At 39.2% G+C, this 17,372-nt stretch overlaps 1 protein-coding gene across 44 annotated transcripts in view; it reads right to left on the bottom strand.

Annotated features, from left to right (window-relative positions):
* The window catches only part of LOC105466295 (argininosuccinate lyase-like), a 177,962-nt gene that overhangs the window by 143,938 nt on the left and 16,652 nt on the right, over nucleotides 1-17,372 (bottom strand). For 38 of the 44 annotated variants that reach the window (XR_011622510.1, XR_011622498.1, XR_011622523.1 and 35 more), the window contains exon 4: nucleotides 6,469-6,565. The exons of 2 other annotated variants lie outside the window; for them this stretch is intronic. The gene's annotated coding sequence lies outside the window, so the exon portion shown is untranslated. Of the gene's footprint in view, nucleotides 1-6,468; nucleotides 6,566-9,047; nucleotides 9,095-9,303; nucleotides 9,358-13,141; nucleotides 13,318-17,372 lie in introns of all 44 variants that reach the window. 4 more of the 44 variants (XR_011622496.1, XR_011622499.1, XR_011622497.1 and 1 more) reach the window with 4 other exon arrangements.

Consider the following 17,372-nt stretch of genomic DNA (forward strand, 5'->3'; position numbering starts at 1 on the left):
TCCATGCCAATGGAAACCCAAAAAAAACACGAAAATGTATACTTATATCAGATAAAATACATTTCAAGACAAAAACTGTAAAAACAGACAAGGAAATTCATTACTTATTGATAAAAGAATCTATTCAGCAAGAGACCATAAACAATATAAATATGTATGTACCCAACATTGGAGCACTTAGATATATGAAGGAAATATTATTAGAGCTAAAGAAAGAGAAAGATTATAATACAATAATAGCTGGAGACTTCAACACTCTACTTTTGGCATTGGACAGATCATCCAGACAGAAAAACAGCAAAAACATTAGACTTAATCTGCAGTATGGACCAAATGGACCTAAAAGACAGTTACAGGACATTTCATACAATGGCTACAGAATGCACATTCATCTCCTCAGCATGTAGCATATTCTCAAGGATACAGAATATGTTAGGCCACAAAACAAGTCTCAAACAATTCAAAATATGAAATCAAGTATTATCCCTGACTACAAAGGAATAAAGGTATAGATCAATAACAAGAGGAACTTTGGAAACTACACAAACACATGAAAATTAAGTAATGTGTTCCTGGATGACCAGTGGGTCAATGAGGAAATAAAGAAGGTAATTTTAAAATTTATTGAAACAAATGAAAATGGAAATATAACATACCAAAACCTATGGGATACAGCAAAAGCCGTACTAAGAACAAAGTTGATAGTAACAAGTTCCTACATCAAAAAAAGCAGAAAAACATCAAATAAACAACCTAACAATGCATCTTAAAGAACTAGAAAAGCAAGAGGAAACCAACCCAAAAATTAGTATAAGAAAAGAAAGAATAAAAATCAGAGCAGAAATAAATGAAATTAAAATGAAAAAATACCAAAGATCAATGAAATGAAAAGTTTATTTTTTGAAAACATAAACAAAATCTACAAACCTTTAGCCAGACTAGGGGAAAAAAAAAGAGTAGACCCAAATAAATAAACTCAGAGATGAAAAAGGAGACATTATGGCCAGGTGCAGTGGCTCACGCCTGTAATCTCAGAACTTTGGGAGGCTGAGACAGGAGGATTGCTTGAGCCAGGAGTTTGAGACCAACCTGGGAAACATTGTGATACCCCCATCTCTGAAAATAAAAAATTAAAAAAAAAAAAAAAGAAAAAGGAAGCATTACAACTGATGCCGCAGAAATCCAAAGGCTCATTAGAGGCTACTATGAGCTATTATATGCCAATAAATTAAAAAACGTAGAAGAAATGGATGAATTCCTAGATGCATACAACCTATCAAGATTGAACCATGAAGAAATTCTAAACCTGAATGGACCAATAACAAGTAATGAGATCAAAACCGATATAAGAAGAAGTCTAGCAGCAAAGACAAGTCCAGGATATGATGGCTTCACTGCTGAATTTCACCAAACATTTAAAGAACTAATATTAATTCTACTCAAACTATTCTAAAACATACAGGAGGAGGGAATGCATCAGAACTCATTCAACAAGGCCAGTATTACCCTGATACCAAAACCATATAAAGATACATTAAAACAAGAAAACTCCAGGCCAATATCTCCGAGGAACATTGATGAAAAACCCCTCAAAAAAATACTAGCAAACTGAACTCAACAACACATTAAAAACCATTCATCATGACCAAGTGGCTTTATCCCAGGGATGCAATGATGCTTCAACACACAAAAATCAATCAATATCGTACATCATATCAACAGAATGAAAGACAAAAAACATATGATCATTTTAATTGATGCTGAAAGGGCATTTGATAAAATTCAATATCCCTTCATCATAAAAAATTTCAAAAACCTGGGGATAGAAGGAACATACTTCCACATAATAAAAGCCATGTATCGCAGACCCACAGCTAGTATCATACTGAATGGAAAGAAACCTAAAAGCTTTTCCTCTAAGGTCTGGAAAATGACAAGGATGTCCACTTTCATTGCTGTTATTAAACTGGAAGTCCTAGCTAGAGCAATAAGACAAGAGAAGATATAAAGAGTATCCAAACTGGAAAGGAAGAAGTCAAATTATCCTTGTTTGCAGATGATTTGATCTCCTATTCAGAAAAACCTAAAGACTCCACCAAAAAAAAAAAACTATTAGAACTGATAAACAAAATTAATAAGTTACAACACACAAAAATCAACCTACAAAAATCAGTAGCATTTTTATACCCAAAAGTGAACAATCTGAAAAAGAAATAAAAACTGATCCAATTTACAGTAGCTATAAATAAAATAAAATACCTAGAAATAAACATGACCAAAAAAATGAAAAATCTCTACAATGAAAACTATAAAACACTGATGCAAGAGGACATAAAACATGTTCACGGATTGGAAGAGTCAATAATATTGTTAAATGTCCATACTACCCAAAGCAATCTATAGATTAAATGCAATCCCTATCAAAATACCAATGACATTCTTCATAGAAAAAGAAAAAACAATCCTAAGATGTATATGGAACCAAAAAAAAAAAATACTTAAAGCAATTCTGAGCAAAAATAACAATACTGGAGGGAATCGCATTACCTGACTTCAAATTATACTACAAAGCTATAAGTGAAACAGCATGGTATCAGTATAAAAACAGACACATAGACCCATTGAACAGAATAGAGAACACAGAAATAAATCCATACAGCCACAGAGAACTCATTTTCAACAAAGGTGCCAAGCACATACATTGGGGAAAGGATAAGCTCTTCAATAAATGGTGTTGGGAAAACTGGATATCCATATGCAGAAGAAAGAAACTAGACTTTTATCTCTCACCACATATAAAAATCAAATCAAAAGGATTAAAGACTTAAATTTAAGACCCCAAACTATGAAACAACTACAAAAAACAATAAGGAAACTCTTTAGAACATTTATTGAGTAATACCCTATGAGCACAGGCAATCAAAGCAAACATAGACAAATGGGACCATCTCAAGTTAAAAACCTTCTGCAAAACAAAGGAAACAATCAACAAAGTGAAGAGATAACCTACACAATGAGAAAATATTTCCAAACAATTTATCTGACAAGAGATTAATAACCAGAATATATTTAAGAAGCTCAAACAACTCAATAGGAAAAAATCTAATAATCCAATTTAAAATGGGCAAAAGATCTGAATAGACATTTCTCCAAAGAAGACATACAAATGTCTTCTTTTGTCTTATTGACAACAGCCATTTTAACATGTGTGAAGTAACTGCTCATTGTGGGTTTTTTAAAATGCCAAACAAGCAAATGAACAGGTTTTCAACATCACTCATTACCAGAGAAAGGCAAATAAAAACTACAATGAGATATCATCTCACCCCAGTTAAAAAAGCTTTTATCCAAAAGACAGGCAATAACAAATGCTGGTGAGGATGTGGAGAAAAAGGAATCCCTGTACACTGTTGGTTGGAATGTCAATCAGTACAGTCTCTATGGAAAACAGTATGGAGTTTCCTAAAAAAAAAAAAAAAAATAGAACTACCATATGATCCAGCAATCCCACTAGTAGGAGTATACCCAGAAGAAAGGAAAGCAGTATATCAAAGAGATAGCTCCACTCCCGTGTTTGTTACAGTACTATTCACAATAGCCAAGATTTGAAAGCAACCTAAGTATCCATCATCAGATGAATGAGTAAAGTAAATGCGGTACATATACATGATGGAGTACTATTCAGTCATAAAAAATAATGAGATCCTGTCATTTGCAACAACATGGATGGAACCGAGGACATGATGTTAAGTGAAATAAGCAAGACACAGGAAGACATGTCCTCACTCATTTGTGGAGCTAAAAATTAAAACAATTGAACCCATGGGGATAAAGAATGGAATGTTAATCACCAGTAACTAGGAAACGATTGGGAGGGAGAGAAGTGGGGATGGTTGATGGGTACAAATACATAAATAGAATGAATAAGATCTAGTATTTGATAGCACAAAAGGGTGACTACAGTCAACAATAATTTACTGTACATTTTAGAATAACTAAGAGTATAATTGGATTGTTTGTAACACAAAGAAAGGATAAATGCTTAAGTTGACGGGTACTCTATTTACCCTGATGTGATTACTGCACATTGAATGCCAGTATCAAATGTCTCATGCACCCTATAAATATATACACCTACTATGTATCCATAAAAATTAAAAATTAAAAAACACAGGCCCAGTGTGGTGGCTCATGCGTATAATCCTAGCATTTTGGGAGGCTGAGGCAGGTGGATCACCTGAGGTCAGGAGTTCAAGATTAGTGTGACCAACATGCCAAAACCCTGTCGCTATTAAAAATACAAAAAAAAAAAAAAAAAATCTCAGCTACTTGGGAGACTGAGGAAGGAGAATTGCTTGAACCCAGGAGGCGGAGGTTGCAGTGAGCCAAGATCACACCATTTCACTCCAGCCTGGGCAACAAGAGCTAAACTCCATCTCAAAAAAAAAAAAAAAAACAAAAAAAACATTAACAACACAATAAGCTGTTACTTCCCCCATGCTAAAATGGCTATTATCAATAAGACAAACAAGTGCTGGTGAGGACGTGGAAAAAAGAGAACCCTTGTACACTGTTCGTGGCAATGTCAATTAGGATAGCAGTAAATTAGGATAGAAAAACAGTATGGAGTTTCTTCAAAAAATTAAAAATAAATCAATGACCATATGATCCAGCCATCTCACTACTGGATATATTACCTCCCAAAAATGAAGTCAGTATGTCAGAGAGATACCTACACTACCATTATTCACAAGAGCCAAGATATGGAAGCAATCTAAGTGTCCATGAATAGATGCATGAAGAAAAAACTGTGGCATACATATGCAATGGAATACTATTCAGCCTTAAAAGTCAGGAAATCCTATCATTTGCAGCAACATGGATGGAACTGGAGGACTTTACACTACGTGAATACGCCAAGCACAGAAAGACAAATAGTAAATGATCTCACTAATAGATCAAATTTTTAAAAGTTAAACTTGTACAAACAGAGTAGAATGGTGGTTATGTGAGTTAGGTAGAGGGTATGGTAGGAGAGATGTTAGTCAAAAGCTACAAAATTTTAGTTAGATAAGAAAAAGTTAAAGAGATCTATTGTACAACATAGTGACCATATTAATAAAAATATTTTATATTCTTGAAGATTGCTAAGATAGATGTTAAGTTTTCATCACAAAATAATTGAGATAACACATATGTTAATTAAATCAGTGTAACCATTCCACAATGTACATGTATTTCAAAACAATATGTTGTACATGAAAAGTACATACAGTTTTGTCAATGAAGATTAAAGAAAAATAATTTATATGGCTCTCTCCTGTATTTATCATGTCCAGAAAACTGACTACAATGTATGGTTTATTGTGATTAATACTGTGACCAAATTTTATACATCCACATAGTGTAGTTATATATTTTATAACATATACTAATATGTAATACAACATAATACAACAAATATTAAAACATTAAGTATGTTTAACAAATTTTTAAATCTCTAATATGTCAATTTACTAAAAACATCATTTGGGGCTGGGCACGGTGGCTCATGCCTTATCCCAGCACTTTGGGAGACTGAGGCAGGTGGATCACCTGAGATCAGGAGTTCAAGATCAGCCTAATATGGTGAAACCCTGTCTCTACTAAAAATACAAAAATTAGCCAGGTGTGGTGGCAGGCGCATGTAATCCCAGCTACTAGGAAGGCTGAGGCAGGAGAATCACTTGAACCCAGGAAGTGGAGGTTGCAGTGGGCCAAAATCGTGCCACTGCACTCCAGCCTGGGTGACAAGAGCAAAACTCTGTCTCAAAAAACAAACAAACAAAAAAAACCGTATCATTTGGAAACCAGTACAAGTAGAAATTTTCCATTCTCCAATAATTAGTACCACAAGTATATGAATCAGACAATAAATTACTGCTTACTACACTATTCTAACTTAGTATGACACTAAATAATTATATAAATGTCAAAGGTATAATCTTTAGCCAAAGGTAAAATGTACTTTCTTGTTTTAAAAAGTTTATCACTCTTTTTTCTAGTGACCAGTTTAAAATGGTTTCTACATTAGGTAGTAATGAGTTTATGGAACATGTCTACACACTAGTATTTTTGCTTCCATTTTGTTTAAAGAGCTTTCCAGCATTCTCAATATCATGACTGATACAGAGACAGATAATATGTACATGGCGCATTGGGAACACTGGGAAAAACAAAGAGGTTCTTCCCAGACTCTGTAGATTTTGGCTTAAAGCAGCGTTCAGCAAACTTCTATGAGAATGAATCACGGTTAGAGTAAGCATTAGTTTAAATAAAACAGAGTTTATGTTCCTCATTAGTAACTGTTAACTTACAGATTACCAGAGTTACCAATATTAGCCCAAGTTAAAATGTTACTTTGAGACTATGAATGATACACATATATTTAACTTAATCATTCCAAAGCCTGCCCTCTTTCATTTTTACCTTGCAAAACTCCCCAAGGGTAGTGATGGTCTCTGACCATCCTTTCTGCAACTTTCACTTCATCCATACTCCCCACCACAGCAAAGGGTAACAGCATCTAGAGAACAAGAATGATATCAATTGAATTCTCTAGCACCAATAGAGCTTACTCTATTACTCTCAATCCTGTTATAAAAATGACAGTGATGATGATATTGTAGTATATTTAATTAGGGATCTACCCTGCATCTCATTTTAAGACTTAACAATATGCACTAATTGGTTTCTGTCAGCTTCAGCCTCAGGCTGTGCACACAGTTGGAAACTGTCTACTGAGCAGAGCCTAAAGCAAGGTATCCTGCTGTGGGAAACACAAAGTAAAAAGATTTTTAGTAGACATAATTTTTCTCCCACTATCTTTACCCTGAACCATCTTTACCCTGAATGTTGAAGAAATAACATACAAATAACTTTTAACTCTAGTATAAAGTCAAAAGACAAAAATATTAAAAATAACTACAACTATTAGAATAATTAACGGATACAATATAAAATGTATTAATAAGCAATACTGTATATATCTCAATAAATTACGTTTGTTTTTTTCAGACAGAGTCTGACTCTGTCACCCAGGCTGGAGTGCAGTGGTATGTGCTTGGCTCACTGCAACCTCCACCTTCCAGTTTTGAGCAATTCTCCTACCTCAGTCTCCCTAGTAGCTGGGATTACAGGCACCCGCCACCATACCTGGCTAATTTTTGTATTGTTTAGTAGACACTGGGTTTCACCATGTTAGCCAGGCTGGTCTTGAACTCCTGACCTCAGGTGATCCACCCACGTCAGCCTCCCAAAGTGCTGGGATTACAGGCATGAGCCACCATGCCCAGCAAAAATAATTTTTTACATTTTACAGTACTTAGCATTTCAATTCAGAAATCTATTTACTGTTTGCAGTATCTTAAAATAAAGGAGGTATTTCACAAAAAAAATAAATAAAAGAGGTATAAATAATAAGAAAAGAGAAATGGAAGAAATGGAATTAACAGTTATCAGTTTAGATTCTGTGTTTCAGATCCTTCACAAAGATTTTGGCACTTACACCTCAAAAAAAAAAAAAAAAAAAAGCCTTAAAAGAAGTGTCGGCCGGGCGCGGTGGCTCAAGCTTGTAATCCCAGCACTTTGGGAGGCCGAGACGGGCGGATCACGAGGTCAGGAGATCGAGACCATCCTGGCTAACACAGTGAAACCCCGTCTCTACTAAAAAATACAAAAAACTAGCCGGGCGAGGTGGCGGGCGCCTGTAGTCCCAGCGACTCGGGAGGCTGAGGCAGGAGAATGGCGTCGACCCGGGAGGCGGAGCTTGCAGTGAGCTGAGATCCGGCCACTGCACTCCAGCCTGGGCGACAGAGCGAGACTCCGTCTCAAAAAAAAAAAAAAAAAAAAAAAAAAAAGAAGTGTCATTGGTCCCATAGCATAGATAAGTTAACAGTCTCAGGGAAGATGAGTGAATTGTGCAGGATCTCTTGACTTTTAAGTAGAGAAGATAGGATGGAAATCTAAATCTACATACTTTCAAAATTTATCATCTTTCAGCCGGGCATGGTGGCTCATGCCTATAATCCCAGCGCTTTGACAGGCCGTGGTGGGCAGATCACCTGAGGCCAGGAGTTCAAGACCAGCCCTGTCAACATGGTGAAACCCCATCTCTATTAAAAACACAGAAATGAGTTGGGTGTGGTGATGGGCATGTATAATCCCAGCTACTCAGAAGGCTGAGGCAGGAGAATTGCTTGAATCCAGGAGGCAGAGGTTGCAGTGAGCTGAGATTGTGCCATTGCACTCTGGCCTGAACAACAAGAGCAAGACTCCATCTCAAAAAATAAAAAAATAAAAAAAAATAAAAAATTATCACCTTTCAAAGTTTAAGCTAATATTTTAGGTATTTACTACCACAAAAGGTTTATACAAATAAAGAGTTTAGTCATCTTTACTACTGCCCTGATTCTAAAACCAGAGAGAACACAGCATTCCGCATCCAACCCCCATCTATTTGTTTTGAGGCAAGTGCATTTGAGAGTTGGAGGCTCCCTTTTAACACTCAAGACCTACTTGTGAAATAGGGGCCCTGCCTTAGATGCAGCAAACGGAGAAGATGGGGGCCCTGACCATCCTTGCCGAGTTCATGAGGCAGTGGCTCATTATGTGGGGAAGCAATCCAAAGAACCTCAGACTGCTGCTCCTCCACAATGAGCTCTCAGTTAGTTACCAGTGGGTGCCTGAAGTTTCAAGGTGGGGTGGGGGGCTGGGTAACCTGTCATTGTTTCCACCCACAATTACAGAACACTGCCTCAGAGATTTTGCCTTGGAGGGGAAACAGGCCATGAAACGAGAAAACCCATCCAAAAATTTAAATGTCATCCCAAGGGACCTGAATAGCCAAAAAAATATTGAAAAGAAAGACCAAAGTTAGAGGTCTCACACTTCTAGAATTCAAAACATATTACAAAGCTACAGTAATCAAAATAGTTTGGAAGTAGCATAAAGACAGACATTTAGACCAATGGAATCAAATACAGAGCCCAGAGTTAATCCTCCCTTACCTATTCTTCTGTTGATAGACATTTGGGTTGCTTCCAGCTCTCAGCTACTGTGAATAATAACACAATTTATATGGCTTTGCAAATATCTAAGACCCTGCTTTCAATTCTTTCAGATATATACCCAGAAACAGGATTGTGAGATCATATAGTAATTTTATTTTCAATTTTGGAGAAACCACCTGTATTAGTCTGTTTTCACACTGCTGATAAAGATATATCCGAGACTGAGAAGAAAAAGAGGTTTAACTGGACTTACACTTCCACATGGCTGGGGAGGCCTTAGAAGCATGGTGGGAGGTGAAAGGCACTTCTTATATGGCAGTAGCAAGAGAAAATTAGGAAGAAGCAAAAGCAGAAACCCTTGATTAATGCATCAGAACTTGTGAGACTTATTCACTATCACGAGAATAGCACAGGAAAGACCAGTCCCCATAATTCAATTACCTTCCCCTGGGTTCCTCCCAAAACATGGGGGAATTCTGGGTGATACAATTCAAGTTCAGATTTGGGTGGAGACACAGCCAAACCATTCCACCACCATATTGTTATTCGTAGCGGTTCTACATGAGAAAAACTATAAAACTCTATTGAAAAAATCAGAGACAGGCTGGGCGTGGTGGCTCACGCCTGTAATCCCAGTCCTTTGGGAGGCCAAAAGGGGTGGATCACCTGAGGTCAGGAGTTCAAAACCAGCCTGGCCAACATGGCGAGCTGACATGGCCAACCCCATCTCTACCAAAAATACAAAAATCAAAAAATATTTTTAAAAAGGAAGAAAAAGAAAGAAAGAAAAGAAAAGAAAAACTCAGGGACTATCTAAATAAATGGGGAGCCATTCCACGTACCTGGATAGAAAGACTCACTATTGTCAACACGTCAATTTTCTATAACTTAACCTATGGATTCACCACAATCCCAATCAAAATTTCACCAAATTATTTTGTGAATAATAAACTAACTCCAAAATTTATATGAAAAGGCAAAAGAACTAGAATAGCCAACACAATATTGAGGAAGAACCAAGTTGGAAGACATACTATTCAACCTCAGGATTTACTACAAATCCATAGTAATCAAAACAGCATGGCATAGGCAAAATGATAGACAAACAGATCAATACAACAGAATAGAGAGCCCAGAAATATGCCTACACAAATATAGTCAATTGATATTTGACAAAGAAGCGATGGGAACTCAATGGAGAAAAGATATTCTTTTCAATAAATGGTGCTGGAACTGGGTATTTACATGCAAAAATAAGAATCTATAAATAGACCTTACATATTTCACAAAATTAACTCAAACCAGATCATTCCTAGAAGATAATGTAGAGTCCTAATTAGGGAAGGGGAGTCAGACTCGTGGGAGCAGGGGAAACCGAAAAAAAAGGGAAGCAGATAAGCTACAAGTCTGCCTTTCTTCATAATCTGGAACACACAGCCCTACTGCACAAACAACTCATAATCTTCCTGTGCCTGGCTACCAGCAGACCCTCGGTTGACATAAAAAATTGCAAGTTTGCCGGGCGCGGTGGCTCAAGCCTGTAATCCCAGCACTTTGGGAGGCCGAGACGGGCGGATCACGAGGTCAGGAGATCGAGACCATCCTGGCTAACACAATGAAACCCCGTCTCCACTAAAAATACAAAATAATTAGCTGGGCGTGGTGGCGGCGCCTGTAGTCCCAGCTACTTGGGAGGCTGAGGCAGGAGAATGGCGGGAACCCGGGAGGCGGAGCTTGCAGTGAGCCGAGATCGCACCACTGCACTCCAGCCTGGGCGACAGAGCGAGACTCCGCCTCAAAAAAAAAAAAAAAAAAAAAAAAAATTGCAAGTTAGCTCACTGCACTGATAGTGGCAGGAGGCAGACAAATGCCTAGAAAGATAGGGCCAAGTCCCCAGGGAAATCCCACCTCCAAGCCAAGGACAATTTAAAGCCTAAAAGCCAAGCTACGAGTCAAATCCACGGACTGAACTGAGAAGCTGACTCCCTGCCTGGTGCTCTTTCCTCTGACTGATCCCCGCCCTTCACCTGGTTTACATACACCTACACTTCCTAATTGTTTTTTCACATTGCTGTGCCCACCTTTGGGTGGTGCCTTTGTTTTAACCTTTTTGCACATGCACAAACCAATCAGCATGCACTCCCCTGTTCTGAGCCCATAAAAGCCCTGGGCTTAGCCACACAAGGAGAGAAACTGCCCCCAGGTCCTCTCTCCACTGAAAGCTGTTCCATCACTCAATAAAATTCTCTCTACCTTCCTAATCCTTCAATTGTCAGGGCATCCTCATTCTTCTTGGATGTGAGAAAAGAGCTGGTGAACCCCCCATCTCAGGTAGAAGCTATAACACAGGCAGGCTGGAGCATGCTGGTCCAGCCGCAGGCTGAGTTGCTGTGCAAGCCAGACTGGGCCAAGTGGATGGGGAGCCTCCTGTGTGGCAGGTAGCGTGCCCAAGCAAGGCCCAGGTGGGGGTGTCACTGGCCAGAGGTCCTTGGCTGGCAAAATGACTAAGAATCTTGCATCACAACCTTGGCATTATCAGCGCTACACAAAGCCCTCTTCAGCATACAGCCTAAGAACTAGCTTATAAAATCTCAGGCAATCCTTTGTTTGCAGTCAGCTTCTTTGTTGCAAGCCGCCCATTGCCTCCCTAGCAATGTATTTTCCTACTTTCTTTAATAAGTCTACCTTCCCTACCTATAACAAGCTAAAATTTTCCTTTTTTTTTTTTCCTTTTCTTTGAGAGACTCTCACTCTGTTACCCAGGCTGGAGGGCAGTGGTGCAATCTTGGCTCACTGCAACCTTTGCCTCAATGAGGTAAATTCATTTTTTTTTTTTTTTAGAGATGGAGTTTCGCTCCTGTTAACCAGGCTGGACTGCAATGGAGTGATCTCGGCTCACAGCAATCTCCGCCTCCCAGGTTCAAGTGATTATCCTGCCTCAGCCTCCCAAGTAGCTGGGATTACAGGCATGCAGCACCACGCCCAGCTAATTTTGCATTTTTAGTAGAGGCAGGGTTTCACGATGTTGGTCAGGCTAGTCTCAAACTCCCGACCTCAGGTGATCCACCCACCTCGGCCTCCCAAAGTGCTGGGATTACAGGCATGAGCCACCAAGCCCGGCCAGTAAATTCTTTTATGCCTACACCAGTCCAGATAGTCATCACTCCCTCGCAACAGATAACATAAAAGGAAATGTAGGTGACTTTGGGTTTAGCAATGACTTCATCGATATAATACTGAAGACATCATCAATGAATGGAAAGAATTGATGAGTTGGACTTCATTAAAACTAGAACTTCTGCTAGCAAAAGACACTGTTAAAGATAACAAGATAAGCCACAGACTGAGAGAAAATCTTTACACAACACACACTTGATAAAGGACTGATGTCCAAAATATACAAAGAACTCTTAAAACTCAACAAGAAAATGAACAACCCAATTAAGAATGGGCACAAGATCCAAATAGCCATGTCAACAGAAAAGATATTCAGATAACAAATCAGCATGTAAAAAAGATGATCAACATCATACATCCTCAAGGAACTGCAAATTAAAAGAAAAATACATGATACTACACAATTATTAAATTTCCAACCACTGAATCTAAAATAAAAGTTAAAAAAAATTTTTAGGTCAGGCACAGTGGCTCCCCATTGTTAATCCCAGCACTTTGAAAGGCTGAGGTGGTTGGATCACCTGAGGTGAGGTGTTCGAGATCAGTCTGGCCAACGTGGCGAAACCCCATCTCTACTAAAAACACACACAAAAAAGTAGCCAGCTGTGGTGGTGCACACCTGTAATCCCAGATACTTGGGAGGCTGAGGCAGGAGAATCATTTCAACCCGGGAGGTGGAGGTTGCAGTGAGTCAAGATCACACCACTGTACTCCAGCCTGGGTGACAAGAATGAGACTCCATCTCAAGAAGAAAAAAATTTTTTTTTTAATTTCCAAAATCCAAAACACTGACAACACAGAATCCTGGGAAAGATAGAGAGCAGCAGGAACTATCACTCATTGCCTGTGGGAATGCAAAATGGCATAGCCACATTGTAAGATTCTTGGGCAGTTTCTTTCAAAATTAAACGTACTTTTACCATATGATCCAGAAGTGCACTCATCAGTATTTATCCAAATAAGTTGAAAACTTGCGTCTGTACAAAAGCCCGCACACAAATGTTTATAGCAACTTTGTTCATAATTGCTAAACTTGAAAGCATCCAAGATGTCCTTCAATCGGTGAGTGGATAAACAATCTGTGGCGTACCTAAACATGAAATATTATTCAATGACAACAAGAAATCAGCTATCAAGCCACAAAAAAAGACACAGAGAAACCTTAAATACTTATTTCTAAGTAGAGTGAAGCCAATCTGAAAGTTCTACACGAACTATGATTCCACCTATATGATATTCCCAAAATGGAAAATTATGGAGTAAAAAGATCAATAGTTGCCAAGGGTAAAGGGAAGAGAAGGAGACAGAAATGAATAGGTCAAGTACAGGTGATATTTAGGGCAGTGAAACTACGGTGAATGTTACTGTAGTATGGGATAGAGGTCACTAGACATCTGTTCAAACCCATACAATGTTCAACACGAACACTGAAGACTTGTCAGATACGAACTTTAGTTTACAACTTACCAGTATTGCCTCATTAAGTGTAACAAATGTACCACACTTCAGGCAGGATGTTAATAATAGAAGAAAATCAAGGGAGGGCCTTAAGATCTCTCTGTTCTATCTGCTCAATTTTTCTACAAATGTAAAACTACTCAAAAAAAAAAATATTTTACATTTAAAAAGAAGGATGGGGCCGGGCTTGTGGCTCACACCTGTAATCCCAGCACTTTGGGAGGCCGAGGTGGGTGGATCATTTGAGCTCAGGAGTTTGAGACCAGTTTGGCCAATGTGGTGAGACCCTGTCTCTACTAAAAATACAAAAATTAGCCAGGCGTGGTGGTGGGCGCCTGTAATCCCAGCTACTCAGGAAGCGGAGGAAGGAGAATTGCTTGAACCTCAGAGGCAGAGGTTGCAGTGAGCCGAGATCATGCCACTGCACTACAGCCTGGGCAACAGAATGAGACTCCATCACACACACACACACAAAAAAAAAAAAAAAAAAAAAAGAAGGATGGAGGTTGGGGTGAAATAAAATTATAAGGAGATTCCAATAAAGGCTAAATTGTAGTCCAACTAGTTTGCAAGACAAAAACAAACAATAAGAAAGCTGGGAGGAGGCATCCTTGGGTTGCAATAAACGTCAAACACTGACTTCAGAAATCATTCCTTAAAAGGAGACAATTTGATAGAATTCATTTAGAGAACAATATCGTTAACAAGGCAGTGCTGCAAACAATTGAGCAATCAGCTGGCAATTAGTGGAGCTTATCAGCTGGGTACAATCATGGGAAAAGAGAGAGGGCAACCAAAACCACTTCATTCAGTGTGTCTATGGGCCTGCCTAAAACTGCACCTTAACGAGGAGCAACATCACAGGCTTAACATTGTAGGAGAAACAGACTTTACTCAAACAATTCTGCCAGTTACTGAACAAATACATAACAAGCTCTAGGGGAAGAGATAGAACTCACATCCCAAGTTGTCACAATGCAGTATCTAAAATACCCCATTTGTAACAAAATATTACATGCAATGTATAAAACAAAATATACCCTTAAAAAAAGAAACAGGCCGGGCACGGTGGCTCAAGCCTGTAATCCCAGCACTTTGGGAGGCCGAGACGGGTGGATCATGAGGTCAAGAAATCGAGACCATCCTAACACGGTGAAACCCCATCTCTACGAAAAAATACAAAGGACTAGCTGGGCAAGGTGGCAGGTGCCTGTAGTCCCAGCTACTCAGGAGGCTGAGGCAGGAGAATGGCATAAAACCGAGAGGCAGAGCTTGCAGTGAGCTGAGATCTGGCCACTGCACTCCAGCCTGGGCGACAGAGCGAGACTCCATCTCAAAAAAAAAAAAAGAAACAAAGTGGTCAACAGAAACTGGCTGTGAGACTGTTCAGATGTTGGATTTATCCAAAAAATATTTTATTTCTAATAGTCATTATAATTAGGTCCACAGATATAAGAGAAGCCAAGATTAAAGAATTAAAGGAGAGTGACATCTGCAAGATAAGAGACTAGGAGATCCCAGTTCTTATCTCCCGAGAAAATGCTAATTTGGCAATATCTATGGACAAAAGTGCCATTGTGGGAGCTTTGGGATCCAGATAGCAGATTATGATATTCTAGTACATTTGAAGACCAAGGAAAGCCGCTTTAAGAAGACAGGCTCACACCTTAGTAGCAAACACACTAAGTGCAGACTCAGCAGACCTATAAGCATCTGCATTTCTCTGTGGACTTGGCTCCAACCCCACATGCCCAAAGCACTGAAGCTCCTTGTCCAAAGTCCTTCCATGAGCTTCACCCACATACAGACTGACTACAGAACCCACAGAAGACCAGGACCCAATCAATCCTACATAACTATGGTCCCTAAGGTAGTTACACCAGTTGGGAGCCTAAGATGAGAGTGTCTTTACCTAATAAAATGAGTCTTTAAAGACAAGAAGACAAGATTGCTCCTTTAAATAAGCAAAGACCAATGCAAGACTATGAAGATCATGAGGAATAAGTCAAACATGACCCCACAAAAAAAAAAAAGAGAAAAAAAAATCCCCAATACGGAGCCATTAACAGGCCCTAAAATAATGAAGATCCATGAAGCTACTTGAAAAGAATTCAAAATAATTACATTTGTTTGTTTGTTTGTTTGTTTGTCTCGTTCTGTCACCCAGGCTGGAGTACAGTGGTGTGATCTCAACTCACTGCAACCTCCACTTCCCAAGTTCAAGCGATTCTGCCTCAGCCTCCCGAGTAGCTGGAACTACAGGCACGCACCACCATGCTCAGCTAGTTTTTGTACTTTTAGTAGAGACGGGGTGTCACCATGTTGGCCAGGCTAGCCTCAAACTCCTGACCTCAGGTGATCCACCCATCTCGGCTTCCCAAAGTGCTGGAATTACAGGTGTGAGCCACCACACCCAGCAAAATTCAAAATCATTGTCTAAAAAAAAAAAGCTAAATAAGCTTCAAGCAAATACAGATAAATGACAAAATGAAATCAGGAAAACAATACATGAACAAAATTAGAAGTTCAATAAAGAAAGAAAAAACACACAAAAATTCTGGCTCTACAAAGTAAAATAATTGCACTGAGAATTTTAGTGGACAGCTTCAATGCAAGACTCAATCAAGCAGAAGAAAGAACGAGTGAACTCTAAAACAAAGTATTTGAAATTATCATTAGATAAACAAAAACAAAAAGGATGGAAAAAGTGAAGAGAGCATATGGAACTTACAGAAAATCATCAAGAAAACCAATGTACGCATTATAGAAATCTCAGAACGAGGCAGAGCTTGCAGTGAGCCAAGATCACTGCCACTGCACCCCACCCTGGACAACATAGTGAGAATACATCTCAAAAAAAAAAAAAAAGAAAAGAAAGAAAAAGAAATTACTCATTTTGCAAACTGAATCTTTGTATACTCTGACCTATATCACAAAGAGAATTCTGAAAGCAGCAAGAGAAAAACATCTTGTCCCATATAAGGGAGCCTGCATAAGACTATCAATGGGTATCTCCACAGAAATCTTGCAGGTCAAGAAACAGTGGGATGATTCAATGTACTGGAAGAAAGAGAAAGACCAAAATGAATACTTTACCCCCCAAAAACTGTCCTTTAAGAATAAAGGACAGGCTGGGTGCAGTGGCTCACGCCTGTAATCCCAGCACTCTGGGAGGCTGAGGAAGGCAAATCACCTGAGGTCAGGAGTTCAAGACCAGCCTGGCAAACATGGCAAAACCCCATCTCTACTAAAAATACAAAAATGAGCTGGTGTGATGGCAGGTGCCTGTAATGCCAGCTGCTCAGGAGGCTGAGGGAGGAGAATTGTTTGAACCCTGGAGGCAGAGGCTGCAGTGAGCTGAGGCCCCATCATTGCACTCCAGCCTGGGCACCAAGAGTAAAACTCTGTCTCAAAGAAAAAGAATTAAGAACAATGTTCCCATCTGATCATTTCAGCTGTGGCCTGGCACTCTTCTGAGAGCCCAGCCCCAGGTACTTGCAATCAGCCCTGGCACTGCTGTCGCTTTAGCATTCTGCAGTTGCCTGAGCATTCTTCCTGCCCCTGCCTAAGTTTTCTGCCAGTTGTGTGGGGGCCTGCCCCTCTCTTTCACAGCCAGCATCTGAACCCTGGGTACCTGAGGACACATATGCCAGCCTGTTTCTGATCCAGTCCCTCCAGTACTTATGC

The sequence above is a fragment of the Macaca nemestrina genome, chromosome 4, assembly GCF_043159975.1.
Source record: "Macaca nemestrina isolate mMacNem1 chromosome 4, mMacNem.hap1, whole genome shotgun sequence".
Classification (NCBI taxonomy): Eukaryota; Metazoa; Chordata; class Mammalia; order Primates; family Cercopithecidae; genus Macaca; species Macaca nemestrina.